We start from the raw sequence: 3299 nt of genomic DNA, 5'->3' as shown, positions 1-3299 counted from the left end.
AAAAAAAAAAATCTTGAAAATGAGCCATGTGGGCAACTTGAGACCAAGAGGGATAGTGTTGAGCTGAAAAGCTGCAGTGGAAGCAAATCCATCTCAACCTAGGCATGAATTAGCAGCAATGTTTGACATTACTATTCCAACAATATTGGACCATTTGAAACAAATGGGCAAGGTAAAAAAAACTGGATAGATGGGTTCCGCATGAATTAAACCAGCATCAGAAGAGAAATCATCTCAAAGCTTGCCTTTTTTGCTGTCACAACATAAAGACAAACCATTTCTACACCATATTGTTACATGTGATGAAAAATGAATTCTTTTTGACAATCGCAAGCGTTCGGCATAATACAAAGATGAAGTGCCGAAACACAGTCCAAACCAAATATTCATCAAAAAAGCTAATGGTGTCTGATTGCTGGTCCAGCGCTGGTATTATCCACTACAGCTTCATGAAACCTGGTCAATTGATTACAGCAGATGTCCGCTGCAACCAGTTGGAAGAAATGATGAGGATGCCTGTGATTAAGCAGCCGAGATTGGTCAACAGAAAAAGGCCAATCCTCTTGCAAGACAACGCTCGACCGCGTGTCGCATAAACAATGCTGCTTAAACTACAGAGGCTGGACTTGGAAACTCTCTGTCATTCACCGTATTCATCAGACCTTGCACCAACTGACTACCACTTCTTCCAGGCCTTGGACCCCTTCTTGCAAGGAAAAATATTCAGTTCTCAACAAGCTGTGGAAAATGCCTTTTGCGATTTCATTGCCACTAGCTCTCCAGGCTTCTTCACTGCTGGCACAAACAAGCTACCATTAAGATGGCAAAATTGTGTCGATAGTTTAAGCACACACTTTGGTCAATTGTACTGCTTCTTGTTTGAGATATAATAAGCTACATCTTTTATTTGAAATCAGACATTTCATATTTAGTAACCCTAAATACTTTAGGGGCCTACTGTTCTACCACAACTCAGAAAGTCTAATTCTAGGCTATCGAGCCCTTTAGAAATTTGATACTGGAGACAAGGATGCTAGGTGACTAGGATGGCCACCTAGACCAATTAACTCACAATCTCCGGGGGTGAAACCCAGTATCAGCAGTAGTTTTAAAAACTCCCCAGGTGATTCCAACATACAGCCATGTTTGAAAACCACTCATAAGGTAGATTTCTCTCATGTTTAACTTCATAGGATACATATGTAAGAAATAACTATGATTTGTCCCATTCACAGTATGGTTGACTGCAAGACAAATGAATGTAAAGAAAGAAGGAAGATACTTGCATGCTCTTCCAAGATAGAGACTTAAACACTGGTTTATTTTTTCTTCTCCATAGTTCATGTGAAGTCTATAGTTAGAAATAGGATGTCTTGAGAAATATATCAAATTAATCACGAGTTTCCTGTTTCTCCTCATTTTAGAATGCTGCTTCTAAATTACCTGGGCAAAACTGGGCCCAAAACTCCTTTGATGGCAGCTGCAACTTTTTCAGTTGGCTGGAATACTTTTGCTTGCTCAGAGTCATTGGAGAAACCGCTGAACTGGCTGCTTTTTAATTACTATTTGACAACCTGTCTCCAGTCTTCAGTTAATAAGTGAGTTATCTTTAAAACTTTAAAACTTGTTGTCTCCAAACATTTTAGATTACATGGCCTAACAGTAAAAAACTTGTAAAGCATAGCATTACTGACACATGTATATTTATTTATACATTGTGTGCATTTACTACTGTACCAAAATGTTCTCTATATTGTAAATGCATACAGAAATTTAAAAAACTTACGTATAAGTTAAAAATATAGATAAAAGTTGTGATGTTTTCTTTCTGAATCCCAGTGGATTGTCTTGTACAACCCCTAAGGTATGTGATGTGCCTCACTTTGAAGATCACTCTCAATTCTGGAAGAGTAAAATCATTAGCATGGAATGAGTTAAGTAATGTTATGAGCTATTTCCTTGGACTTTCTACTTGTTGCTAATCTTCTCAGTACAGAATTCTTTCCTGGGTAGTAAGTAATGTATTAAGTGATTTCAGTGCTGAATGATAGGGCTCCTCAAGCATGTGGGCATGGAATGTTGTAGAGACTTAGGAGAATGCAGCTCACTTAGACATTCTCAGTTCTCACAGTTTCAGGTTTTTTTGTTTTGTTATGTTTTGTTTTTGAGACAGGGTCTCATTCTTTTGCCCGGGCTAGCTCACTGCAACCTCAAACTCCTGGGCTCAATCGATCCTCGTGCCTCAGCCTCTCAAGTGTGTGCCACCATGCCCAGCCAATTTTTCTATTTTTTAATTTTTTTTTTTTTTTTGAGACAGAGTCTCACTCTGTTGCCTGGGCTAGAGTGCCGTGGCGTCAGCCTAGCGCACAGCAACCTCAGATTCCTCGGTTCAAGCAATCCTCTTCCCTCAGCCTCCCGGGTAGCTAGGACTACAGGCATGCGCCACCATGCCCGGCTAATTTTTTCTATTTTTAGTTGTCCAGATAATTTCTTTCTATTTTTAGTAGAGACGGGGTCTCGCTCTTGCTCAGGCTGGTCTCGAACTCCTGACCTTGAGCGATCCACCCGCCTCGGCCTCCCAGAGTGCTAGGATTACAGGCGTGAGCCACCACGCCTGGCCAAAATATTGTTCTTTTTAAGATAATGTTGTAATAAATAAAATATTTTCCACTGTGATAAACAAAAAGCCCTACATATTCATAACTGAGTATCTAAGTGTTTCAGATCAATTCTTAAAACATTTTCTCTGACCCTTATCTGGTCCATTGTAAGAGCTTCAGAACAAACATGACTCAATATTTTGCTTGTTCTCGTTTTTATAACGTGTCCTTCTTATCAAATACACTGTTTTTTGGAGATTATATTACAGTATCTTTGCCCCAAGAGAACACTGTCATCACTTGGTTATTCTTCCTGAGGTTCTTGTACAGAAGAATTTGAACTTTTTCTTCCTTTGTAAACTGAAAGAGAACTTGAGACTTTACAAACACAATGAGCGGAGCATGTTTGGACCAGAAGGTCATATTTGAAGAGAAACAGTCTCTGTTTTCCCCCTGGATACTGTATAAAAGAAAATTATTGCAAAATTAACTTTGTTTTCTTAACTGAGAAATGTGAAATTTGTAACAAAGTTATGTATGCATGTGTTCATACATTGAAGCAATATAAGATGATTAGAAGTAATCATACTAGCTTAAAGATCAATAGACTTGACCTCTATTATAATTTTTTTCTAATGAAATTTCTCAAAGTATTTTATAAAACTTTTTCTCTTTACTTTCCACCTAAATATTATACTT

General features: G+C 38.2%; 1 protein-coding gene across 1 annotated transcript in view; it reads left to right on the top strand.

Annotated features, from left to right (window-relative positions):
• ABHD3 (abhydrolase domain containing 3) overlaps positions 1-3299 on the top strand; it is a 63412-nt gene that overhangs the window by 55732 nt on the left and 4381 nt on the right. The window lies entirely within an intron of this gene.

Source organism: Propithecus coquereli, unplaced genomic scaffold (genome assembly GCF_000956105.1).
Source record: "Propithecus coquereli isolate 6110/MARCELLA unplaced genomic scaffold, Pcoq_1.0 Scaffold38, whole genome shotgun sequence".
Classification (NCBI taxonomy): Eukaryota; Metazoa; Chordata; class Mammalia; order Primates; family Indriidae; genus Propithecus; species Propithecus coquereli.
The sequence above is the reverse complement of the archived record's forward strand: the minus strand, read 5'-3'. Positions and strand labels throughout refer to the sequence as shown.